This window comes from Puma concolor, chromosome B1, assembly GCF_028749965.1.
Source record: "Puma concolor isolate L17-30 chromosome B1, mPumCon1.1.hap2, whole genome shotgun sequence".
Taxonomy (NCBI): domain Eukaryota; kingdom Metazoa; phylum Chordata; class Mammalia; order Carnivora; family Felidae; genus Puma; species Puma concolor.
The window spans coordinates 86,864,142-86,891,786 of record NC_141670.1 but is presented as its reverse complement, the minus strand read 5'-3'; the positions used below and the strand labels follow the sequence as shown (position 1 = coordinate 86,891,786).

The 27,645-nt window shown below is 42.2% G+C and overlaps 1 protein-coding gene and 1 long non-coding RNA gene across 3 annotated transcripts in view; one reads left to right on the top strand and one right to left on the bottom strand.

Moving 5' to 3' along the window:
* Positions 1-27,645, bottom strand: part of MAML3 (mastermind like transcriptional coactivator 3) — a 418,575-nt gene that overhangs the window by 354,210 nt on the left and 36,720 nt on the right. The window lies entirely within an intron of this gene.
* On the top strand, positions 2,385-5,221 carry LOC147581745 (uncharacterized). The gene is made up of 3 exons (XR_015250212.1): positions 2,385-3,854; positions 4,231-4,339; positions 4,573-5,221. It is a non-coding gene; the product is annotated as an uncharacterized LOC147581745 (long non-coding RNA).

Genomic DNA, 27,645 nt, shown 5'->3' with positions numbered 1-27,645 from the left:
TCACGATCTCGCGGTCCGTGAGTTCGAGCCCCGCGTCGGGCTCTGGGCTGATGGCTCGGAGCCTGGAGCCTGTTTCCGATTCTGTGTCTCCCTCTCTCTCTGCCCCTCCCCCATTCATGCTCTGTCTCTCTCTGTCCCAAAAAATAAATAAACGTTGAAAAAAAAATTTTTTTTTTTAAATGTATTTTTCCAAATCCGGTGTAATTTTTGATGACATAACAGCTGGACAGTCTCCCCCAAGAAACTAATGCGGACCTCCTGTATTTGCTATCACCATTTTGTTCCAAGACTGATGAACCAAGGTTGTATCCAAATAATTTGCTGTTTGTTTTTGTGGTGTTATTGTTGTTTTTGACCTTTGGATAGCCATTCTACAGAATCCTTTCTATGTAGCTCATTTTCCAGCATGGTACCGTGAAAAAGTAAAATGAACCCAAATGAGAATGTTTCTCAGGCTGCCAAGGCCCTGCGTGGTGTTCACAGAATGTTAGAATGTTGTTATCACTCTTGTGATTCATACTAAAGACATGAGGTACAGAAAGTGAATAATAACAACACAGCAATAACAACAACAATGGACATTTAATTAGCAATTACTATGTTCCAGGTACTGTTCTAAGTGCTCACATACAGCCTTACTAAGTGCCATAGTAATCCTGTGTAGTAAAGATTTATTTAAAGGAATAATTTATTCCTCTTTTGGAGAGTCTCTAGCTACTACTAGTGATTCCACAAATTCTTTTTTTTTTTTAATGTTTATTTTTGAGACCGAGAACATGAGAGAGCAAGCAGGAGTGGGGGAGGGGCAGAGAGAGGCTGGGGACAGAGGATCAGAAGCAGGCTCTGTGCTGACAGCAGAGAGCCTGATGTGGCACGTGAACTCACGAACCATGAGATCATGACCTGAACGGAAGTTGGATGCGAAAGTGACTGAGCCATCTAGGCGCCCCCTCCACAAATTCTTAACTAGGCTTTCTTTGGAGGCTGGACAGAAAGGCCTTTCTAAAAGATAAGCCAGCATCTCCCCCTCTGCCTGGTGAGTTCATGAAGTGGGCCTAGCAAAAAGCCCTTCATAGATGACATAGATGACATTTCACAGTCAGGTACAGCAGCATCTTCCTGTTACACCCTTAGAGCCTACAGCAAAGCTGGCCTTCGCTGAGAGGTGAGCATTTCCTAAAGCCTTCCGATACCAGGCAAGAGAAGGGCTGACCTTCTCCCGCCTGCCACTACCAAGGGTCTACCTCTTCTTTTTCATCACTTCGCTGCTTTACATAGGTTTGGGCCACTGGGCAGAAACATGTCCCAAAGCAGATAAAGGCCTGTTCTTTGAAATGACCAGATATCTGGCCAAGGCAAGGGTTCTGTTACAACCCTTTGAACCAGAGGGGATGGTTAGTAAAAAGTGACCAAGCTGCCTGGGCTGAAGGAAACCAACCAAACAAAAACAATGAGCCCATTAGATGGTATTTGAAAGGTATTTAGACCCTGAGAACTCTGAATATAGTAGAAAGGCAGACTACACTGAGAAAGGGCTCTCAACTAGGTTCCTGGGTTTGTTTAGTCTGCGTATCTCAAGTCCAAACTAATCATCTCAATGGTTTGTTTATGACCAGAACAGGGTTCAAATGGCCTCTCAAAGAAAGCAAGGCAGGCCTGACCCAGCCAACTCTATGTTGCAACTTGCCCTTTCTCCCACTGCCCCCACGTTTCCACAGGACCCCAAGCTTCTCTTTATTTAAGTGAAACAGCAGCCCATAGTTTCATCTATTTCCTATCTTTCTCTTCAAACCAGGCTGTAAGCTCCAAAATGGGCAGGGACCATATCTCTGTGGCTCACTGCTGTATCCGGCTAATTTCTGCAATAAAACTTAAAAACAATAAAATCATTGGGTTAATGGACTTCCTGGAGGGTAAGCTGGCAACTTAGACTGAGTTTAAGGTGCCGCTTTTCCCTGCACCAGAAACAACACTGAGAACTAACAGGTCCCTCCCTCCTGCAAGGGAGCTTTTAAGAAATCTTCAAACGACATCACCCTTCAGTTTATCAGAATGAAAGACATCCATTCCCAAAATTCTAATCCACCTGCAGGAAGTGGGAAGGGGTTGGGGTTGGGGCTGGGGGGGAGGCAGTCAACAAAGCACTCCTCCAGGCCACCTACTCCCACTCCTCAAAGCAGAATCAGATGGGAAACCGGGTGAGGCAAGTTAACCTAGAAGCCCTCCTCCAATTAATGTGTTATTGCTCCTTTAAAACCAAGAACAAACGGCCCAGTGCTCGTGATCCCGGAGGCTGCAGAGCAGTAATTGTCACTTAGCCACTTAACTCCCCGCCGCACTGCTCACTCGCTCGTTGGGGGTTATCTCTCAGCCAATTACGGCTGTCATTTGCGTTTCAATACGTGCCGTCAGGGGCCGGCCCAGTCGACGGCGGAACAGGAAACCCCGGGACCCGAGGCGACTGGCTCCCGGTGGCTGCGGAAGCCCACGCCTCACCGCTGGCTCCTCTGGGGAAGCTGCAGAAGTGCTCTGGGGAGCGCGCTCTCAGCACGGCTGCAGAGGGGCCCCAGGGACCCCACCACACTCCAGGTTTGTTCTGAGCCTGGGTCTACACTGAGGCACCCGAAAAGAGGAATGTCTGACTCTTGAAAGCCCGAAGTCAATAATAGTCACGGCAATGTGAACGCAATAGAAAGTTTAGCTGCTGAGCCTGACAGCAGACAAGAGACAAGTAGGGGAAGTAGCAGGGGTTACTGCAATATATTATTGTGAAATCAAGGCAGGCACTGTCTCCAAATGCAAACACAGCAGATCCTTAAATCACTGCTCTTTTATGCACTTAGATTTCCACACAGGGGGTTTACCCATCTACAACTCGGCCCTAAAGTGTAGGGGACACGTGGATTTTCTTAGGCAATCCTGAGTTGAAATATCTAAAAATTATATTTATATCCTATCGTCAAATGATATAGGTTTGTAATAAATGTGTAGTCACAAATTTTATTTTTAAAAATTTAAAAAATTTATTATTTTTTTAAAGTTTCCTTAAAGGCATAATTCAGATGGGAATTTTTAAATAATTAAATCAGAAACAAAACAAAACCTTTGCCAGGTCATGTGTCCCAATTTTTGCTTTTTGAAACGATGTTGTTTCTGGTTGCTCAGTGAGTCCTAAACACAAAAGGCCTCATCTTTTCAAATATTTTATTTACTTGGACTTCCTGCATCAAATCTATACCACTGATCACTGCATTAAGGCGTTTATCCCGGAGGTTTAAACCTCTCTTGTTTGCAGAGAAAGCATCTGAGCCAGAATGTATTAAGCTAGCCTGAGACGTCCTTTGGAATACACTTGGTCTACTTTAGGGATATACACATTTTAAACCCTGATTATGGGAAGAAAGGGGGAAAGGGTGAGAGGCTGAGGAACAGACCGAGCCTTTTACAACCAAGCTCCTCAATGCACCACAGTTGACTGTCAGGGGGAAGGCAGAGTGCACCAACACGCAGGGCAGAATATCAGCTAGCTGGGTGGTAAGCGATCTCTGGGTTGTCAGCATCTTCGTTTTCCCAGCTGAATAGCAGTGAGATTGTCCTGCTCACCCTGCAGTTAGCAGCAAGCTCCCCCTGACATTCCATCCTCTGAAGCCCCAGCAACCACCGGGGAGGAGGGCTGGCAGCTGAGGCCATGCCAGAAGAGACCTGTTCTAGCTGGATCCACACACTCCAGTCTCTGGGTCTAAAATAAGACTCTTAACTTCTCTGCCAATGAGCTTCACCAGGCCCGATGACGTTAACGTGTGCTGTCAGCTCTATTTGCAGTCAAGGTCCCTGTTCACCAGGATTTCATCCAGGTAAGGAGGAATTGGGGGGGGGGGGGGGGCTCTCTGCAAATGGCCCTGTCCTCCCACTGTGTGCACAGAGAAGGTCTGAAAGGGGTGGTGAGGTATTGTATACCTCATCTTGGGCTGTGCAAAGAGTTGGCTTAGCTATAGTTAATTGCCATCCTCAGGCTACATGCTGCTCACTAAATACCGGAGAAGGGAGACTGTTCAGTGCATAACTAGGAAAACTCACAAGTCTAATAAAACTAACCAGGGGCCACCAGTGCTGACCGTGGCCAGCCACACACAGGGAGAGTTGGATGATCCTCACTCTTTTTCTCTGGGGCCTTCTAATTAAGAAAACCTTAAACTTGGAATCAATTTGCTCCCTTCTTGCTCCTTTCAGTCATCACCCTGACCCGTCTCTGATGCAAGAGGGCACTTCAAAAGATGCAGAGTTCCTAAGATAGCCAGTGGCCAGAGTGTGAACTTCCTAATTAAGGACCTACACAAAAGTAACTTTTTCTTCTTTTTGGCTCTTTGTATTTCTTTAAAATGCTGTTTCGAGCTGAACAAACTATTTGAACGTCTTCCCCCTCCCTTCCTCCCTCTTTCCTCTCTCTCTGTCTCTTTGTTTGTGTCTCTGTCCTCTGTCTCTGTCTCTCCCTCTCGATTTCTCATCTGATCAATAGCTTCTCTCTCAGTCATGGGGTGTGCAATAAACTGTTCTTTTTCTTTTGTCTCAAAGCCAAAAGTCACTTTCTGGAGAAACAAGTTCCTCTTCTCTGGGAACTGTGAGCGGCAGCCCAGTGGAGGTTTGGAAGCCTGCCACAGATGGCCAAGAACAAAACCCAGGCCAATCAGCAGGGCGGATCTGAGCCCACATCCAGAGAGGAGCTGCCTCACCACAGCCCTGCTGCTGCCACCAACTGTCTGAGGAGCTACCTCCAGGGGCCGGGCGGGGAGCCCCACCTTCCTCAAACAATGTCACAAAGTCCCTGGTAGTTGCTGTGCAACCTACCTTTCTTCACTCTCTGTGGTCAGATTCTGTTCTGACTCAGTGAAGAACATTTGTTTCCACCTTGTCTGTCCCCAGCCACGTCAGTCACTCTCCCCAACTTCCACAGAGAGAATCAGTGGAACCACCAGCCCCAGATCCTCCAAGATCATACTCAGAACTCAGCCTGGAGCCCCAGTTCTTCCCTGGGCATCTCTGCAGACAGGCCAAACCCACGTATCGAAAGCTGAATCCATTAGCTGCCTCTCCAATGTGACCCTTCCGTGTATGACACCAGCTGCACTTGGGGCTGGGAGGTCATGCTTGACTGCCTCCTCTCATCTCCTACACCCAACTGCAAGCTTTCTGAGTTTTACTTCATAAACATTTCTCAAATCCAGCTTCCAGAATCCAGAGATACGGCCACGGTCCTAGGTTAAGCCTACACCTGTCCTCTTCATTAACCACCTTCTCCCTCTGCCAGGAGGGGCCTAATACATACATCTAACTCCACTGTCCAGTGACCCCCCCTGGCCCGCCCCCCAAGCCCCCCAGCATGACCTTCAGGAACCGGTGTTCCCGTCCCCTGTCACCACAGTCACTGCCTGCAGTGTGGACCTGCTCTCAGCACCTGCCTCATGAGGATGCCTCCCGCCTCTGTGCTCTTGCTCAGGCCCCTCTCACCCCTTCGTCCAGCTAATAACTATGGCATTGCCCAGGCATCTTCTTCCTTTGCTTCTCTTCCTCCAGCCAGGCTACGTGCCATTGCTCAGGGTTCCTATAATGCTCACGCACATTTCTATCACTGCATCCAGTCCCTCAAAGCCAACCTGGGGGGACTGTGCAGTATTTCTGCTTGTGGTCTCAGTACCCATCACACACAAAGTGGTGCCTGTCACACCCAGTAGGCCTCAGCAGCTGGGATTCTGCATTGGCACTGCAGGACTACCAGCTAATACCGTCCATCACCACAGCGCAATCAACACTTTAGTCTGAATTAGATCCGTTTTGGTGTTATCTATTTAAAGTAGACAGACGCCTAGACACCAAAGGATTGTGTCTACGTAACAGATTTTGTCTGGCAACTTATGTACTTTGGGTACTTAATGTGATGGAGTTGACGATGATGACGATGACAGTGACGTCAACCGTGACAGGAAACTGGAGATGATTAGACGTCCTTTTATTCTCTGAGGCTGTGTAGTTGCTTAAAACGGTACATGATGACTCACAGAATGACAGCTCACTTGTCCCGAAACCTTAACTAACCGGAATACAGCCCGGAACCTCAGTCAGACACACTTCTGAAAAGCCAAAAGATCAGCAAGTGTGCACGCGAGAGCTTAAAGAGATCACTTTTTAGGGGTCATCTGGTCTGCACTCAGAACCTATTTGTTCTTCCTTTAACTCCACCTCCGATCATCTGTGCCATCTCCGTCCTCAGTCATAGCAAGTCAGATGTAAATTGTGAGGCGGGTGAGGTGGAAAGAGGCTCCCAGGGACCAACACGGTGGTGGTGGCACAAGACTCACCAGGTGCAAAAGGAGAGACAAACTTCAAAAGAAACAAAGTACACAGCAGTCTGGCAGTCTGGGGACAGTTCATGTTTAAGGACAATGAGTTCCACACATGTTAATAGACCCTAATGACACATCACACATGAGAGGTACAATATTTACCCTCATACTGATGACTGAGATAGCAAAAGAGAGCTGAATTCTGTCCAGTAGTCTCTACTTGCAGGCAAAAGGAAGTGGGGAATATTTTAAGAAGGATTTCTATCAAAGCGTTTGGGTGTTTAGGGGCACCTGGGTGGCTCAGTTAAGTGTCCGACTTTGGCTAAGGTCATCGTCTCACTGTCCGTGAGTTCAAGCCCCCCATTGGGCTCTGTGCTGACAGCTCAGAGTCTGGAGGCTGCTTCAGATTCTGTGCCTCCCTCTCTCTGTGCCCCTCCCCTGCTCACACTCAGTCTCTCTCTCTCTCTCAAAAATAAATAAACATTTAAAAAAATGTTTTAAAAAAGTGTTTGGGGTTTTGTTTTGTTTTTTGTTAAGTTTTGGCACCTGCTGGGGTAGATTGTGTGTCATCTGGAAATTTTACTGCTGAGATACCTAACAAGTGAGCCATTACTTAACTCCATCCAGCATAGACCCGTTAAGTAAGCACGTCACAGGCCTTGCCTACCAAGAGTGTACAACCTAAAACGACTCAACACCCTAGAGAATTCATTTGTATATGCAGCTTTATTTTAAAACACAGTGAAACAGGAAACCCTTCTGCCAAAAAACTACCAAATATAGCATGTCCTACACCTCCCCATCCATGCAAAACACTAATGGACTATTTCAGGTCAAGGGCACAAGAGATGAGTCTATTTCAAGGCAACTTCCAATTCCAAAACAATTTTCTTTCGGTCTTGACCACCCTCTCTCTGCCTCTCTTTCCTTTCCTCTCTCCCCCTGCCTTTCGCCATCTTTTCTTAGACCCTCAAATACACAGGAGCAGCTTAGATGACAGAAAAGGCCAAGACAACCAGGTTCTGTTTACTTCATGCCAGGTCATCATTTCCTGAGTGGTTCAGCAGATACAACCCAGGTTAATCCAGAGAAGGGGAGGATGACAGACACCTGGTTGTTTTTCACAATTAAAAAAAAAAAAAAAGAAGAAGTCAGAAATGGGATTAAAAGAAAAGGCTATTGGATTAGAAAATATTAAAGGAGAGGGGTACCTGGGTGGCTCAGTCAGTTAAGCCACCGACTCCTGATTTCAGCTTAGATCATGATCTCATGGTCAGCACCCACGTCAGGCTCCACACTGAGCATGGATCCTGCTTGGGATTCTATCTCTCTTGCTTTCTCTCTGTCCCTCTCCCCTGCTCATGCTCCTCTTTCTCAAAATAAATAAATAAACATTAAAAGAAATTTTAAAGAAAATATTAAACGAGAAACTCTTTTAGAAATAGGATATTGCCAGAAGGAACGTACCAAGAGGAAAGAAAGGGTGGAGGGTGGACAGAAAAAAGAACCTGGCTAATCCTATGAACAATATCAAAGAGTTAAGTAGAAAGAATGATGGGAAAGAAGCTAAAGTTTGGCCACTTATCTGACCATTCCTGAAAAACCAGAAATTTCACAACTGCATCTCCTAGCTCATTGTTTCTGCCCTTCCTGGTGACAAGAAGGAAGCGAACGCTTTGAGCAAGATGGGAGAAATTACTACCATATTCCCAGTATTGTGTTTCTACCAAATGTTTCCAAGCTGGCATCGGAGGAGGAGCATGAAGTGTCCGTTTCTGACTGGTCTGGCATTTTGTGAACCCACCTCGATTAAGGAACTTGTCTTGAAAATCTTCAAGTCTTTCCTATTTTTTCCACGATAGTTAACAAAGTAATAGACTACAGAGACATAAACACTAGTTACTCATTTATTCCACATTTACTGAGTACCTATTATGGTTTTGGTCCAGAGAGTTCTTAGAGTTCTCACATTTTCAAATTGGGACAGATTCTATTTTGCATGTGTGAAGGGTGTTGACCTATCTGATGAAGAATATAATTGCAGTCTACTCAAAAGGGCAAAGGTTTAAGGTTTGAAGTCCAATGCTATTGCAAGCAAGGTGCCTGTCCTTGGGCAAGTTACTTAACTTCTCTAGGCACTGATTTCTTCATCTGTTTAACGGAGGGCTAAGTCTCATTGTTTGGGGAAGATTAGATGAGAGAGACATTGGATGGAAAGCACCTAGCAGAACCTGGCATGTGGTGCTGAAGCAATCACTCATTCAGTAAATATTTACTGAACATCTACTACATGCAGGCTCTGTTCTAGCCACGGACGCTCAGCAACAGAAAAGAGAAGCCCCATCCCTCTTCTCATCCTTGACATGTCACAAGGGCTCTGAAAACCTGTGAGATTTTCACCGTGTGAAACACAGTGGGTGCAGAACCAATCTTCCAAATGCCATGATTTTCAAACCTCATTGGGATCTGCATCAAGAATTGTGTTTTTTCAAGTGAGAATTAGCCCACAGCCATGACCCTGAGCTCCTGAACCCAAAGGCAATGTGGCTACTGGTTCTCTCTGGCTGTTCACCTGGGAAACCAAAGGAGCCGGCTGAAGCAACTCACAGCCTGGCCTTCATGGTTTGGACAGAAGTGGAATCCAAGAGACACAGATTGTTGTCCCTCTTGCTTTTTGCTCTTAAAGTGAGAACGGAGACTTAATTTTGTTTGGGGACTTAGGTAGGGAATGCAGCTCTACACAGAGGAAGTTCCCAAATGAACTGCTACATTGTTTCTGTTACTCTCTGACTCATTTTTACTTTTCCTTCCCAACCCTCCCTGATGTCTTGGTCTGTTTCATATGCGGCACAATAGATTCTTTGTTTACAAGATTCTAATGTGCCATAAAACTGGTTATTAAGCCAAGAATTTTTTATGCACAAAAAATAGAGGCAATATCAGGTAAATTGACATGAATCGTGTATTTTACTTTCTTATCTCTAACATTTAAGTAGATAGAATTGATAAACTAGCTGAAAACTCTGTTTGAAAACTAGGTTCAAGTCGGAGGAATGTTATTGATATATACACACATACTTATATACATATATATAATTCAGGGGCAAACATTTTAAAAAGCCGAAACAAAATTCCGTGTTCTCTATTTTTGTTACTGGCACAACCATCCACCTAGTCTCACAAGTAAGAAATTTTTAGTTATTTGCAACAAGTGAGGCAATGAAGTTTTTGTGGGAAGTCATACATGCCTTGTAGCCAAACACACTTGGCTTTGAATCTTAAATCCTACTCACTCCTAGCTATCCAGTGTCAAGGAGGTTCTTAAATGTCTCTAAGCCTCAGTGACCTCATCTGAAAAGTGGATTTTGGAGAGAATAAATTATGTAAAGAATAAAAGCTGGGTTTTTGGACTCAGGTTAGGCATTCAGAAAAACTTGTTCCACCATCCCTTCCCCCAACACATCATTCAGCACCTTTCTCTTCCTTCCATTCTGTTGCCCAGTGACTGCTCTCCTCAACAATGGCCATCTAACTGGTTTCTTGGCCTATCGTCTACAATTCCCAGTATCCATCCGAACCTGCTATTACAAACAGCAGTCAGAATCAGAAATTTAATCATGGCACTCCTCTGCCACAATTCCTCCTCTGGCAATTACATTCAGAACAAATCTGCATTCAGAGCAAAGTCCACACGTCCCCAACCCATCTGTTCAGCCGTGCCTCCCATGACCACCCCACCTCTGCCCCCTGAACAACCACAGCCCCCATGTTGCAGACTCCCAGCATTGTTTGCATAGCACACCATCTGCTCTGGTACCTTGACTCCTCCAGGATTCCATCCCCACTCCACCCCCTCCCATCTGTAGAGACCAGCATCCTCCTCAAGGCTCAGCTCAAATACCATGTCCCCTTTAAAACCCTCCCTGACTTCCCTGGCTGACTCAGTGTCCCATTCATACTTCAGTGATACCTTGCTCAATTTTATTACTTAAACTCTGTGTTCTACAGTAATCTATATCCATGATGGTCCTTCTCCACTGGATTGTTAGTTCCTCCATGATAGAGGGCAAATTTTATCCACTTGTTTTATTTTCAAGTTTTATCATTCCCTACATGAGGAAGACAGCACCAAAAGGCAAAAATGGAGCAAGATACTCTCAAGGTACTTCAAATTCTGATGCACTGGAAATGAAGTATTGGGTGTATTTAAAAAACAACTTGTAGGGGAACTTGGGTGGCGCAGTCGGTTAAGCGTCCGACTTCAGCCAGGTCACGATCTCACGGTCCGTGAGTTCGAGCCCCACGTCGGGCTCTGGGCTGATGGCTCAGAGCCTGGAGCCTGTTTCCGATTCTGTGTCTCCCTCTCTCTCTGCCCCTCCCCCATTCATGCTCTGTCTCTCTCTGTCCCAAAAATAAATAAATGTTGGGAAAAAAAATTAAAAAAAATAAAAAAAATAAAAAATAAAAAACAACTTGTAGAAAACCCCCAGCAACTCACAGAGGTGTATGCCATCTGTGCTGGATTAAAGACGGCCACAAATACTTTGATCCTTCTTCCACTGACAGGTAAGTCTATTTCTCTCCCCTTGAACATGAGCTGCCTGTAGCCATTTTTGACAAACACAGTGACATTATGCCATTTCCAAGCCTAGTTGTTAATGTGAATAACAGCTTTGGCCAGGGTCTCTTGGAAACCTGAGCCTCCCTGTAAGAAATCTGATTACCTTAGTGGAGAAATCTCATGGACAGGCCCTGAGTCTACATGGAAAGGCAGAGGGACCCAGAGGAGATCAGCCTTCCAAGCATCCTTGCCAAGGTGCTGGGCAGGTGAGTAAAGCCATATCGGACCTTCCAGACCAGATCAACTGTTGACTACATACCACTGAGTAAGCATAGTTAATGCTATGGAATAGAAGAATCACCTAACTGAGCTCTGTTCAAATTCATGGTCAACAAAATCACAGAGATAATTAAATGGTGGTTGTTTTAAGCCACCAAGTTTTGGTGTGGTTTGCCAGCAGCTATTGGTAACTAGATCACCATCTTAAGCACTTTGGGCTCAGCATCCTAGCCTACTTAATAGAATAATTTTCCTCCAAAGGAAAGTTTCTCTTTTTTGTAACAGGTTAGGGGAAACTGAACTTACCTTAAAGAAATGTGTGTTATACATTACACATGTGTATTACAACCCCAACTGTCCTGGAGCCTGGTAGGTAGATCTTTCATCTCACCTAGATGATCAGCAATGTGAGGGCAGCTCCCATGTCTCATGCTGTACCTTTTTCCCACAATATGTGGCTCATAGTAGGTGCTCAATACTATTTGTTTATTCGATTTATTGAATGCCGGCTTAGTAAGGAGCACTGTATTAGAAGACCTGGAGGCACAGAACCTAAATTCTATTCTTTTTGTTGAGAAAGTAAAAGATGACATATGTACTTAATAGATAAATTCAAGAACAAGGTGATAAAACTGCACAGGAATCCAGGAGACTCCATTCCAGCCTTTCACCATGCACACGTCTTGTGCAGGTGAAAAGGAAATCTTCGTCCCTTCATCTGTCTAGCTATCAAATGAGGAGAATCACATCTGATACCTCGTAGATCAGGATAAGTTAGAAGTAAATGAGGTTTTAGATTGAAACTATCTTCAGTTCTTTGGACAAACAATACTAGGGAAACTTACGGTACTATCATTATTTTGTATATATATGTGATTCTGGTATATTAAATAGCCTGAATTATTACATGCAATTCCTTGTTGCTGGACCAGCTGAGCATTTGTTGGAAATTTATCAGATTTCCCCCCTTTTTTTTTTTTAACGTTTATTTATTTTTGAGAGAGGGAGAGAGGCAGAGACAGAATGCAACCTAGGGAGGGGCAGAGAGAGAGGGAGACACAGAATCTGAATCAGGGTCCAGGCTCTGAGCTGCCATCACAGAACCTGACGCAGGGCTTGAACTCATGAACCGCGAGATCATGACCTGAGCAGAAGCTGGCCGCTTAACCCACTGAGCCACCCAGGTGCCACAAGACTGCCCTTTTATTGTCTTTAAGATATAGGAAATAAAACAACACTAAAATGTATGGTGAATTCAACTAACTTTTGAAGGAGATATAACATGTTTTGGAACTAGAAAAAAATCACCTATGCCGTAAGTCTGGGTCTTCTACAAAATGTCAACCAAGCAAAATGTGGTGGGAAGCTCAAAACTTACATGCATAATGGTTTGTACTGTCTTGTTATCATGCTCAGTACTCAGCAAAAAGCCTGGGCTATTAGACAATAAACTCTAGCCTACTCTTGTAGGTATCAATTCTTCAGTATATGAGATGGCATCTACTGAGGCACCATGCTGATTGCATTATGTCATTTCTCACACGACGACAATCCTATAAGGCAGCAAAGACTTCTGACTGTATCTTAAATTTAGATGGGGAAATTGAAACCCAGAGAGATTTTGTAACTTTCCTATATTCATTTGCCTTCATTGCCATGACAAAACACCACAAACTGGATGGTGTAAACAACACGAATTTATCTCTCACAGTTCCGGAGGATGGAAGTCAAAGATCAAGGTGCCAGCAGGTCTGGTTTCCCCAAAGGGAAATCCTGCTTGGGATTCTATCCTATGCTTGCAGACGGCCACTTTCTCACTGTGTCCTCATATTGCCATTTATCTGCATGCAGGCATTCCTGGTGTCTCTACGTCTTCTTATAAGGACACCAGTCTTACTGGGTTAGGGCCTGACCCTTTGACCTCTTTTAACCTTAATTATCTCCCTAAAGGTGCTATCTCCAAATAGTCACACTGGGAGTTAGGGCTTCCACCTATGAATTTGGGAGGATATGATTCAGCCCATGATACCTCCCCAGATCACGGAGCTAGTCAGTGGTGGGGCTGGGGTGTACATCCTGGCTCCCTGCCACTTCTTATAATCCACCCAATTGCTGTGTGTGGGGCTGCCCCATCCCACCACACCCCATTCTGTGTCCACGGAAAACAGCCCTGTGTAATTACCCATTGCACAAAGTTAAGAGAACAAAGGCCTGAGTATGGACATAAAGGAGAAAAGGGAAGCTGAAATGCAGAAAGGCAAATGTAAAATCCAGGAAAGTGGACTCTCAGAAAGGCAGGAAATGTAGCTCACACCCAAACTTATTCTTCCATGGCCAAGAGTCCTCTCCCCACCCCCATGATGCTGGCTTTGTGGTAACAGCAGGAAGCTCCCCCATCCTTTCAAATGGGGAGGAAGGTCTTGGGAAGCAGTGCTTGCTCTACTAGAAGCCATTGGCAGGGAACAACCCAGTGACCTGCTTTTTGCAAAACTACAAAATAATATACAATTTAATTTCTCATCACATTTTTGTAACCAAAAAATGTCAAGGACCCTTTTGCAGTGCTATATGGTTCATAAATGCAATTAATAAAGATTTACTGATTAGCTAAAACATGTTAAGTCCAAAAAAGCAATACATGCTTTTCTCTTTCTTTCAGATAATGCAAGGAAGCATCTTATATTTATAAAGCACAAGCTTTCAACTATATTGGATTTTCCTTTTAAAAAGAACAATAATTTAAAGTGGCTGCTAGCAGAGAATTGTTAGGTGCATTTAAATGGGTATTTGTGTTCTGAAAATCTTAATTGGAACTCTTTTATTGTTGCTGTTTATGTATGTGTTTGTTTTGGTTCTGAGGGAGAGCTGAGGTTCCTTGCACATTAGGCTTTCATCTGAAATTCTGATTTCATACAAAATTAAACCAGCATATTGTAGGTACAACTTTATACAAAGCATTAAGACATGCTGCAGTATTATTTTAAAAATATATGAAGGGGCGCCTGGGTGGCCCAGTCGGTTAAGCATCCAACTTTGGCTCAGGTCATGATCTCACAGTCTGTGAGTTTGAGCCCGCTTGGAGTTCTTGTCTCCCTTTCTCTCTGCCCCTCCCCTGCTAGCACTCTGTCTGTCTCTCTCTCCAAAACAAATAAACATTAAAAAAATTTAAGTACATGAAAAATCAAAATGGTTTTCCTATGTGAATCATTCTATAACAAATATGAGACATAGCAGGACTGGTGTAATTTGGAAAGAGAGAAAATCTCTGTTGCCCATTACCTGTCCTCACACCATAGCCTTCCTGGACTCCACCAGATGGTTAAGACTTACCAGCTAACCCTACGACGTGGCTAAAGAGGTAAAAATTCTGCTTCATCCTCACTATTGTTGGCTACTACAACATTAACTTCAAAATCACATTCTCAGTTTGACCACAGCAGAAACCAAATTTTGGTTCACAAGTCAGCCCATCCTACTGGTCAGCAAATGACTCCAACAATATTTCTCTCCTCTTTTTTCTCCCAGTAAAGATACGGTAAGTACTATTGCACACATCATGTCAGTAATCTCTGGTCTTGAATAGAGATACTCATTTGGTACTAAAATCTAATAATACAGAAACTCAAATAAGAGAATTAAGGCATCATTATAAAACTTTCTTTTTTTTTTTTTTAAGACCAGCCAGAGGGATTTAAAATTACATACATATTTTTAACATGTATATTTTAATAGTCTATTAGTGGCACTGTCCTTCATCCTGGATATTAACGCAAAGCCTTCTTCGTCTTTCTCTCTAAACTTTCTGAGCAAGTGTAGAGGATCCAGAGTGCTAATGTAAGGAGTAAAAGATAACTCTGATATTTCCACCAGGATCCCCCGCTTAGCAGGAACATGTTCCAAGGCCTTGTCCTGAAGCTCCATGACTGCATAAAATCCTCCACTCTCTGCAAAGCCACCACCACCAACATATAACTTCCTTATGCCTTCTTTGTGTCCTATCATTTAAAAAAAAAAAGTTGTGTAAAATAAAATCCTTTTCTACTAATTCACATCTTCGGATAAATCATTTTATTTATAACTTGAGAAAAAAAAACCCTTTAAAATGGTAATCCAAATAATCATGATACTAGATTTAACCAGCAGTGGGTCCAGAGGTTTCCTATAAAACTACATTATCATGGCCTTAGCCTGACACTCTGTTTCAAATTCTCATCAAGTCTACATCTCCTGCTCTACCTTTTCAGGACTAAACTAAGTGCAAGTTAAGTGTCAAGTGCCCCTACAGAACCTCTTACTACGTTGTGGAATGAATAATAGCAATTAAACATGAAAAGACCCAACAAATCAGCCATGTGTCCGACAAAACAGGATTATTCCCTGCAGGGCATTTTCAAGTTAGATCATATCCATTTTTCTTGTTTACAAAGCCTACTATTGATAAAGTATAGCAGCTGCCTGTTTAAATAGCTGAACTGACAAATTAGTAAGTGAGCATACAACTCTGAAAAGTTTCTTGTGGGAAACATGAAGGGGGGAAAAAGTGGCCCCCTCTCTCAAGCCTGGTCGATAACATCCATGACGCATCAATACAATCAGTGATGGAGATACTGGCCCACTGATGCTGAACTCCTGGAATCTTAATATGTACACACCCAATGAAATTAACAGGAAAACATTTCTGTCCTTAAAAAAATTATAACTGAATATGAAGTAGCTACAGTTTTCCAAATTCAAAAAGAGATCTTAAATGAGCGAGCATGCTTTTTCCACCTCAGTGCTTCTAATCCCACTTTTTTTTTTTCTAATCCCACTTTTAAGAGTCCTTACTAATAATCCCATCACTCTGCATTATGCTACACCACCAGGAATAGGCATCCTAAAACGAAGGGATCGCTTGTCATCTTTCTTTCAGGATATTTCTTCGTAAAAACTGACTTTTCTTAGAAAAAAAAGAAGCCCTCCTGAGACCTGTAACAAGACTGGAGGAGAGGAGGCTCAAATTAATTTTCCATTTCCTGTTGTTTCCAGAAACCTTTCTCTTTGATTAGACATTCCCAACTAACTCTTCTATTCAGTCCTGAAATAGAAATCGTCTTTTTCTTCCACTTGCTCCTTACTGTCATAAGCTCCAGTTCTGGTCAATGGATTTATAGCTCTCCAGAGTAAATTTTCTTACATAATACACTTGGTAAATTGCTACATGCACGAGTCTTAGACATACCAATCCAACAGAAGTATGTATGCATTCACGTGTGCATCCACAGATGAGTGAGCTGTGAAAGTCAAGAAGAATCTTCCCGTACAACTGGGACCTTACTTAGACTCTGGCTTCTTTGTCCAAAATAAAACAAAACAAAAATCAGTATTTCCAAATGCCGCTAAAGTAGGAGGATGAACAAACTAGTTTATATGAACAAACTAGTTTAGGGTGGCCTGGAGACTGATGCACATCAACACCTCATTTCATCATTTTTTATGGCTTTAATGTTTACCTTTTTCTTAATACTGGTATTGTAATCACCTGGACCATCTATAAAGCATTGACACATAATCACAGTTTCAGAACAATTCTTTTTCTTTTTATCTAAAATAAACAAAGCTTAGCAAAATCCCGAGATTAACTTCTAGAATGAAATCTATTAAACAAGGAGTCAGGCTTAAAAGGGGTGGTGTCTTTATGCAAATAAGAAAACAAAGAGCAGGAATTTATTAACGTTATTGAATGGAGCACTAAAATCTCCATTATGTATATAAACTGTATGATGAAAATATATTGGTCAGCAGTCAGCACAAAGACTAAAGGTGAGTCTAGTTTTCAATCTGCTACTTGGGGCTTAAAGCTGAAGAACCATCACCATTGAGTCCTTTGAAAAACTATAAATCTTCTTCATCTTAATTACTTAAATCATTTTTCTGGGACTGATGGATGACCAGACTCTTTACCTGTTCTGCCTAATATCTCCTTTTATTTATAGTCTCACAGACTATGGATTGAAAAATGCTTTTTTAGGTAAAGAAGAGAGGCTTCAACAAGAATGCTAAAAGACAGTGGCAGGGTGGGCAGAAAACACCCTAAGAGAAGGCACTGAGACAAAAATACAAATTAAACAAAACAGAACAAAATCCAGAGGGAACAATCATGCAAGCCAACAACCTCCAGCTTGTAAGAACTTAACAGGCAACAACCATTAACCACAATCTTTGAACCCCAAATCATATACATAACAAAAGATATACTATATATGGGGCTACTCTTGCTGACTGAACTCTAGAGAATCACCTTGTATACCTTTCCTCCATTCCATCCCTCAGCTAACTCAATCCACCGCATATGTGTGTACATGCGTGCATGCGCACGCACGTGCACACACACGTACACACACACACACACACACACACACACACCTGCCATTGCAGAATGTGTCATGGTCTCGTTCTTTTGTGTCTTTACTCACACTGTTCTCTCAACCTGGGATTCCCTTGCCTCTTCATCTACCTTCAAATTATCTGTTCATCCCTTAATCGCCAGCTCCATCATGAGCTCCTCTTGGGGGTTAGATGCCCCCTGCTATGTACTCCTCCATGCATTTGTCTCTATGTCTACTACAGCACTTAACAAACTGTATTGTAATTCTTACATGCTTCCCTGGGTCTCCAGTGAGGTCCTTGAAGGTGAAGTTGGTCTTGTACATCTCTTGAAACCACGTTGTGGAAAAAAAAAATACATGGAGTCTGGACTCAGACATTCGAATCCTGGTTTTGTCAATGTCCATATCTATAAAACGATAATGGTATATCTACTTCTCAAAATTACTGTGAGGGTTAAAAAACTTAATTACCTTGCACATACTAGGTGCTCACCAACTGTTGGAGCTACTTCCTTTTTCTTTTGGGAGGGGTTTTGGTGTTTTTTTTTTTAAGTTAACTCTGTGCCCAATATGGGGCTCAAACTCACCACCTCCAGATCAAGAGTCACATGCTCTGCCTACTGGGCCAGCCAGATGCCCCACAGAGCTACTTCCTTTTGAATACCAGCACAAGCAAAATACCTACTATTTAGTACATGCCCAGTGCATGTGTGTAGATTAAAATGAATCCGTAATACTCTAGCTGACCATTATATACCAATGGTATATAAAGGTAATTTCACCTAGTCTTATTAAGTTAGGTTTCAATACTGAACAATATGCCAAAGAAGATACCCCAAGTAAAATGTCAGAAGCTGGGGCCACACTGCCTAACTCAGAGGCCAACCAGGAACTATCCACTGTCTCATCTGTTCTGCCTGACTCACCAATGAACACATTCTCCTGCCCAGAGATCCTTCTTTTTAAACTTCACAGTACCTCTTTTTCCTCAAATACAACATGGAAATGGAAACATATATGGTTTTCTTCTTCCTATTTACCAAGATAGTATGATTAAATGGGAACTATAAGGCTAGTTTCAACTTCTGGAGACAGGCACCACGTACTTACACACCCACATGAAACACACACATATTACACTCATTGCTTAGCATGTGAGGGTTTCAGTTCAAGACACTTATAAATTAAGGAGAGACAGAAGATAATGAGAAAGAGAAGAGGAGAGAACAAGGAAAGAAAGAGGAAAAGAGAGGTGCAGTAACTGTTCTTGGCAAAGAGGAACCTCTCCATCTTTGAATGGGTCCTCCTACATTCAAATGTACTCAGTCCAGTATGCATAACTGAGTATGACTCTATACTCTGTGTGGTACTTAAAGTGCTATATTAGAAATCTAGGATGATTTCCTACCACTCCTTACTAACAAAAATTCAGGGAAGCTCTCCAGAAAAAGAAGGACTCAAATCTCTTGCAGTTGCAGAACTGGTTCCCTAGCCCTTAAACCAAGCTTCTGGACGTCATGGTGTCTCCTTGCCTCTTCCCAAGCCACCATCCTATCACATTAGCTCAAGGGGGGAGCAGAAAGGCACCGTGTTAATTATGTGTATGCAGACAGCAGTGCAACATCCAGAAACCATTTTTTTCTTTTTAATAGTCCACTTTCATCTTATTAATAAAAAGTAAAAACTCTGACTTCTTCAGAATCACCTAGGGCTTTTAATGGAAATCTTTTCTTCAACTAGGCTAGCTTTTCTCCAGCTGATCCTATAAACACTGCTGGCAATTTTTTCCCCAATGCCTCTAACATATTTTCACTTAGCACCAGTTTGATGTATAAGATCTGACAGCCCGGCAGTTATAGGCCACCTGCATCACTGTCGCCATGACAACAGTGAAAGACAATCCATGATCCCATGCCCTGGTCACACGTTTCAATACAGCTTATCTGTCCAAAGCCACTGAGTCTAATGGAAGAGAGTAATTACCATCTTCCACTCATTGTCAAAATTCCCAGCATATAATGCTCTTCAAAATTATTTTATTCCTCTCACATGGCTGCTTTGCAAAAACTAAAAGAAACCTTAAGTGGAAAGGGGGGTATGTGGGAGAAGGAGAAGGCTGTGACGGGTATAAATGTAGCTGACTGTGCGCGAACTGTCCCTTTGCAGCCAAAGAAGGTACCAGCCAGCCAGAGGGATACACAAACATCTCTGGTTTGCTGATTATCATCTTAAGATTTTGTTTAAATTTGAGCAAGGAATAAGCAAAACTTCTCAATTTCAGCCTATTCTAAAGGTGTTTCATGATTAGCACCGCAGTCCATGCACAGGCATCACGAGCCCCTTCCTACAGTCCGCGGTAGTCACGGCGACACTCAACAGCACCACAGATCCCAGGGATGGAGATCACGAAGACGCAGAGGCCCTCCATGTGGACACTTCTCCAGTCATGGATCCCGGCACTCTTCAGCCTCCCCCCTATACACCACAAATATAAAAGCGGATGCTTGACTGGCTTAGTGTTGGATTTGGTACTGCATATTCTTAGTGGTAGTTACAACACTGCCATTGAGAAAAGTTCCATTCATACAGTATTGAAGTGAACTTTGACCAGCAAGTACCTCTGTAGAAAACCTTGTGGGGAAAAGTACCCAGGGGAAAGAGTAATTAAATTTAAAGGCAAAGCCAAAAGTCATATGGACTTGAAAAGCAAACTATAAACAGCAAAAACCAAACAAAGGGCAGAGAAGATAACCCTTCAGGTTTAGGCAACTCAACTCTTATAAGACTGCTCCACCTTTCTTAACTTCAGTCATTTTCACATAAATAGAACCATACCCATCATCTACTCAATGGCTACCAAGAAGGCTATCTGAAGTGGTACCTAGCTTCATGGTTCACATAAAATATTCCTATTAAGAGGAAATGAGCAATTTCATGCGGTGGGATAAACGCCAATCCACGAAAGGACAAAAGTTATGTAATTTTAAGTATAAAAAATTAATTCTTAGATTTTATTTGTACACCTGTCAGAATGAGCCGGAAACATTTTGCTTAGGCTAAGTCCTAAAAACCACCGCCATAAAACATTTACTCAGCTGTCAAAACATTATAGTTATGAACTAGCATCACCTACAGCGTGTATTAAACATGGCATTATATACATTACACAACAAGCGTGGAAAGCCTGATTAGCCAAAGGTCTCTCTAACGCGGCCCCTTTAATTATTTTGGTGGTTGGTGGACAGGACTTCTTATCTTTCTCTTGGCCACCCTTTTGGTTCACTGTTCATTTGTAGTCCTCAGAGAAAGCCACAAAAAGAAGGAATGAGATGAAGCCGAGGTGGAGGCTCCTAATGGAAAAATTCAATAGTTTGCATTATTTTCTATAGGACACCACAGATAAAGATGCAAACATGTGGATGTTTACGAATCTCTAGTCAAAATGGCCCAACCATGACCAGAACATTCCAACCAATTCTGCCACCACGTAACACGTTGATGAAAAGTTTCCATGTGATCATTTGTGGATTTCATTTAGTCATCCTACTTCATTTCCTCCCCCTACAGTGGAATTTGAAAAACATCATTTAGATAACAAGGGCTAGATAAACATAAAGGTCTTGATAGAACAGAGCTGGGAAACTTAAATTGCTATCAGCAAAGGAATTTCCTATCTGTTACACCCCCACTGTGGTAGGAGATCCAACTAGTAAGAGTCTTCTATAATGTCTATTGTAATCTTCCTTTAAAAGGATCTTCTCTACTACCCCACTTCATTGGAAGGGCTCGGAAAACTGGTTTGGAAACCTCCTCTTGAGGAAACCAGAAGTTTCCACAATCAACCCAAAGAAGGAAGTATTTGTTCTCCACCTTTAACTAGTCCATTTCTTAAGTCCCAGCCCTCACCTTGCCCTCCTCAGCAATTCTTTGTCTTCTTGATCTTGACATTTTTTGAAGATTATGAACACATTCCTTCTAGAATGACCCTCAGTTTGTCCCATGTTTCCTCATGATAGATCCAGGGAATTCTATTTCAGAATAACACAGAAATAAGTCTGTGTTCTCACTACATCATATCAAGAGGCACTGATGTTGGGGCGCCTGGGTGGCTCAGTCGGTTAAGCATCCAACTCTTGGTTTTGGCTCAGGTCATGGTCTCACAGTTTCCTAAGTTCGACGCCCACGTTGGGCTCTGCACTGGCAGTGTGGAGACTGCTCTCTCCCTCTCTCTCTCTCTGCCCCTCCCCCAGTGTCTCTGTTTCTCTCAAAATAAATAAGTAATTTTTTTTTAATTTTGAAAAGAGGCATCGATGTTGGTTTGTCTCTATATTGGCAATAGTAACTAGGATTATATGGCTAAAGTGAAATCCCCTGGGTTTTCCTAATATAACATTAACATTGCCTTTGTAATTAATAAGTAATTTGTGGAGAGGTACTTCAAGGCTATGTAAATATCCCATTTCTCATAAAACTGTCATATACCACTCTTAGCATACAGTGATGATTTTGTAATTCCATCATTCCTTTTGTATTTATTAGTGGGCCTACCAAGTAAGACTTTTCTCTTCTCTCCCACCTCCCATTTATTTATCTATTCAATTCCTGTATCAGTATAGATTTATGGATCTTTATTTTACTAAATGGGTTATAATCCATTACCATATTTATTTTGATGCTCAAATGCTCCAAATTTGGCCAGTGGGAGCCCATCAAATAGGCTCCTGAGTCCTTACAATTCTTTAAGCATTCCTCCTACCTTCTGGCCCAACAAGATGCTCCAGGCCCACGTTGTACTTCCCTACCCCACCTCAGGAACAGCATTTTCCGCAAGTCATGCTCCACATTTTTAAAGATAAAATGTTGCCTTGACGGTTTCCAAGACTATGATGCAAATAAATTAAAAGAAGCAAAAATAAGTATCAGTCTGTTCAGTATAGAATGGAAACATTTCTGGTAAATCTGGGAAAAGTAGCCCAGTGCATCACCTTTGTCATGTGCTCATTTCCAGTGACATCAGAACTGGCTTTGCTCTGGCCACACACAACTGGGCTATGAAAGCCATGGGGCAGCTTCCAGTCAGGGAGGAGAAAAGTGAGAACACAGAGATCAGAGTTCCAAAGCAATAATGCAGGACAATGTCTATATAGCATGCCAGCCAGTCTGCCCTGGGCAGGGCCAAACTTAGCAAAGATTCTTTGCAGGACTAGTAGAGCCTACCCAGGGAACCTACAAGGAGGTGGGCAAGGATACCTTCCCCTCTCATGTCAGTACCAAATTATCACATCTCACTTTCTCAGAAAACAGTTTCTGGGTCCATTTTACATATAATTGCTTAGCAATCCACAACTGATCTGTGAGGGAGAAAATATTGTTATCTGTCCTTTCCAGAAAGAAAAAAAAAAAACTAAACAAAGAATGTTCTACAAGATGCTCAGAAGCAAGAGCAGCTTCAGGTTTTGTGGAGCCTGAAGCCCATAATACTTAATTGTTTAACAATAAAATTGCTAATATAATATAAAACAAAGCATGACTGTATGAAAATTTCTAGGGACCCTCCCAAAACTCTGTAAAGGGCTGTGCACATAAGAAGACCTGAAACTCAAGCTTCACTGGCTTCATGGTAAAAATTCACCTCTGCTCAGGAGCAATTCCAGCTTCTTGCCATGGATCCTACGGTCTAATAGTAGGGGACTAATTCTTCAGTGAGGACAATCAGACAGCCCTCCACTGGTCTGAAAAAATCAGAGACTCCAGGAAATAGTACTGAGGACATATCTACAAGATGGGCTTCAAATGCCACCAGTTATCATTCAACATAAAGTAAGAAAGCAACCAGAACTCCCATAAAAGCATGGGAACAGCCTGTTTGGCAGAGGACTGGAGAGTCTTGTTGGCTGTTTGGTAGCAAACCCCATCTGTATACAAATGCCAGTCCAACTACCCAAGTGAAGTCACAATGCAGCTAGGAGACTTAGAACCCCTCAAATCAAGGTAGAGTGACAAACCCTATCTAAAGTCACAGATGCAACTTGAAATTCAGGCTAACAGGTCTCCAGGCTGGGGGGACTACTCACATTTTGGATCTGACTTTCATGTTCTTATAACTGCCTCATCCTCCACTGCATCTACCCCACTTGACCTGGTATTTCACATTCACTGAACCTACTACCATTGGCTGAACCCATTTTTCCCATCTTTGTGCTATTGATCAGGTTGCTTCCTATCCATGCAATGGCTTTCCTATCTTCCCTGCCTAGAAAAACCCTACTCATCCCTCAAGGCCCAGATCAGATGCCAGCTCCCTGCATGGTCTTCCCTGATTTGCTCCTTACCTCCTCCCTCGGCTCTACAAAAATATAATTAAATCATTCCAAACGCTGTGTTCCTCGAACAGTTTTTTGTAAGTGTATTAGAGCCCTTATCACATTACACTGAGGAATGACGTGTAGAAATCTCACCAGTTACATTAGCACAAAGTCTATACCCATGGTCTTTGAATTTCCAGCAATCTCTATAGTACCTGGCACAGAGGGGATTTGAAAAAATATTTGTTGGGGCGCCTGGGTGGCTCAGTCGGTTAAGCGGTCGACTTCAGCTCAGGTCATGATCTCACACTCCGTGCGTTTGAGCCCCGCGTCGGGCTCTGTGCTGACAGCTCAGAGCCTGGAGACTGCTTCAGATTCTGTGTCTCCCCCTCTCTCTGCCCCTCCCCTGCTCATGCTCTGTCTCTCTCTGTCTCAAAAGTAAAAATAAAAACATTTAAAAAAATTTTTTTAAAAATTGTTGAATTAACGACTGCTGCCAAACTGCAAGTGTTCTTCTTCCTTTCACCTAAGTAGATGCTTATCTTAATTAAAATAAAACTACAATATTATCCGGTTTTAAAATCATGTAGCTCTATATAGCTGTATATAATTACACTCAATCAAACCACTGATATTTTTAGGTACCTCTTTCCCTTGAAACCCTCCTTGACTATCTTTGACAAAATATCAATGTATTCTATGGTACAAGTTTTATATATATAGATGTGTATTTTTCCCTTTTTTAAACTTTTTATTATCAAAAATTTGAAGCATACAGCATACAGACATAGTCAAAATAATGTAATGAATCTGTATCACCCAGCTTGCACCCATGGCTTTTCCTATTTCACCATAGTTCATGCCCAATATTATGGTCTAAATATTTGTGCCACCCCCCAAATTCATATGGTGAAGTCCTAATCCCCAAAAGTGATGGCATGAGTGGGTGGGACCTTTGGGAGATGCTTAAGATGAATGTGATTAGTGCCTTATCAAAGAGCCTCCAGACAGAGCCTGAGCCTTTTCTGCCACATGAGGATACAAGAAGTCTGTGACCCAGAAGAGGACCCTCCCTCAATCATGCGGGCTTTCTGGTCTCAGACCTCCAGCCCCCAGAACTGTGAGTAATAAATGTGTGTTTATAAGCCACCCGGTCTGTGGTAATTTGTTACAGCAGTCCAAATGGACTAAGATACCCACTTTTCCTTTCAGAGGAAAGGAAACCCCAGTCATCATATCACATCTGTACGTATTTCAGAATGTACCTTTTAAGTGTTACTGCCTCTTTTCAAAAACATAACCATAATACCATACCACATCTAAAATGTATTTAATAATAATTCCTTAATATCATAAAATAATTCAGTTAGTGTTAAAATTTCCAATTGTGTGAAAACAATTTTTCCAATTGTCTCCATTTTTTGCACTACATTTTTACCAGTGGAAATATACTGTTACTTCATACAACTCATAAACAAATTGTCCTATTTAAACAAAAAACCCCAGGGGCGCCTGGGTGGCTCAGTCGGTTGAGCGTCTGACTTCAGCTCAGGTCACGATCTCGCGGTCCGTGAGTTCGAGCCCCGCGTAGGGCTCTGGGCTGATGGTTCAGAGCCTGGGGCCTGCTTCCCATTCTGTGTCTCCCTCTCTCTCTGCCCCTCCCCCGTTCATGCTCTGTCTCTGTCTCAAAAATAAACATTAAAAAACAAAAAACAAAAAACAAAAAAAACCCAAATTTATATCCTATAGAGCCATAACATTCCACAGGACAAGAGTCATGATGTCTCATTTCATTGCCATGTACTAATTATGCTGCTGAAATTTTGTTAAACATTTGTCCTATATAGATATATAAAATAATTTGTTTTCAGTTCATTTACCTTTCTACCCAAAGATTTCATTCCGCAAAGATTTCCACATGAGTTAGCACTACTTTAGAGCTATTCATAGCCCATAACAATACATTTTATTTTTAAGTCTTAAAGTACAAGTTTTTTGTCTTCCTGAAACTCAAGTGTTCACTCTTAATTAACACAAATGCTTTCACTCTAAATTTTCACATTTAAAATAAAACTATGGCTAGAAAAGAAGTGCCCTCAATACACAGTTCATAAGCAAGTGAAGTATGCAAAGTAGCTTCCATGTTTTACTTGGGCATGCACGTTAATCCACAAGGGTCCACATAACACAAGTCATGAGCACAAGAGACCAACACCAGGGGTCTCTTCAGGCAGACTCCAGTTCTGCAGGGATGTTGAGAAGCAAGTGCAAGACTTAAGAACAGCTGCATTAGTTCATTTCTTGATGACCCTGCACACGTACTATATATTCCTTGATTTGCAACTGGAAACTAATGCTTAACGAGCACAAAGGGCACTCGATTTACGCAACCGAAATGTTTCTGAAAAACTGAATACAAACAACCAAATATTTGAATGGGGAAATCTTGCCATTAAATGAATATCATAGTGGAGACTTTAAGAAATCAAGATTTTTTATAATGCAAAAATCAGCCTTCTTAAAGTTAGGGGTTAACATAGGTTTCCCAAGCAAATACACAAAGTCACCAGAAATACAGATGTCAATTTAAATACAGAAAATATCTACTAATTCACGCTAATTGAAGGTAAGGTGACATAGACTAATAAAAAGTAGGAATTAAAAGTAGGAATCACTTCCAAACAGATACAACTGTATAGACAACAAATATTTGCAAAATACAACCCCTTTCAAGATCTTTGCACTTTGATGATTTTATTTGCAATTATTTTATGGTTTCCTTATGCAAAAAAAAACAAATAATTCAAAATAAAAGCAATTTATTTTATTTAATGGGTTAAATATCCTCTCCTATTCTTGTTTTACTTACTCTGTTAATTTGTTTACAGATACTCTTTCATAAAAGGCTAGGAGTGTATGGGTGGCTCAGTCGGTTAAGCGTCCGACTTCAGTTCAGGTCATGATCTTGCGGTTCATGAGTTTGAGCCCTGTGTTGGGCTCTGTGCTGACAGCTCAGACCTTGGAGCCTGTTTCCCATTCTGTGTCTCTGCCTCTCTCTGCCCCTCCCCTGCTCACATTCTGTCTCTTTTTCTCTCTCTCAAAAATAAACGTTTAAAAAATCTTAAAAAAATTTTTTTAATCTAAAAAAAAAAAGGCTAAAAGCCATATTACAGTTACCATAAATTCTGCACATCTGGGATCAAATTCATCAAGTCAGACTGTATCTCTAGATTCTGAATTTTTACTTTTTTCATGTGGTCCAAACAACTCCCTCCTATACCCAGGGTCCCCAGAGAATCAGTCTTTTTGTACTTTAAGACTCGTGGAACTCCTTCCTTATAACTGGCCCTCAGTGTTGCTCACGTGGTCTCTTGGGGAAGACGTTCACACACAGAACATTGCTCTTACATGTTCAGGACAATTGCCAGTCGTTAGAAATCAAGAAGGTGTCTATTCTACTTAAATACAAGGACAGGGAGGCTGACAAACGCAAAAGAAAACACAAGTCACATGGAGCCTTTTAGATGCCTTAACGTCTTCAATTCCTTCCTTCCTAAGTCACGTAAGTCACACTAGAAATGGCCACTTTAACCCCAGACACCAATCCCACTTGCTTCAAAAGTTGCCATTCCCTGTACCATCGAGGCTTTGGCCACATCCAGACTAAACCATTAGAGCTGGTTTATACCCTACAGGGCAGGAAGTGAATCATGCTTCAGTCAACTGAAACCACAGCAGGTTTTAAGGAAGCCAACCAAATTCAATCACTTATCTTGGAAGGAAGGGTCACAGGA